This window comes from Mandrillus leucophaeus, unplaced genomic scaffold, assembly GCF_000951045.1.
Source record: "Mandrillus leucophaeus isolate KB7577 unplaced genomic scaffold, Mleu.le_1.0 Scaffold616, whole genome shotgun sequence".
Lineage (NCBI taxonomy): Eukaryota > Metazoa > Chordata > Mammalia > Primates > Cercopithecidae > Mandrillus > Mandrillus leucophaeus.
Genome location: NW_012106653.1, coordinates 2,278,777 through 2,279,156, shown reverse-complemented (window position 1 = coordinate 2,279,156; position 380 = coordinate 2,278,777).

The window sequence follows — 380 nt, the reverse complement described above, 5'->3', positions numbered from 1 at the left end:
AAGTTGGACTTTTCTAGGTGAGCATTTGCAGATATACATAGTAGTCTTTGGAGTTAACATGAACCATTTGTGGTTTCCCACAGAGGCTATATTTTGCTATTAGATCTAGTTTGTTATAGAGATGATTATGTAGTTAAATGGTATCCTTCGTTTTAAGATTTGTGTTTTTTATTTTGTGAAAGTGGGACTTAAGTACTTTTAAAAAATGTTAAACAGAATATAATACATAATTATATGTTATATACAGTAAAATAAACAGCATGTAGTATATAATTATATTCCATAAAGAATATGATTATACATTCATATCTTCAAATATGAATACTATGCTTCTTATAGACTAGTGGTTCTCAACCTTTAGTGTGCATCAGAATCACCTG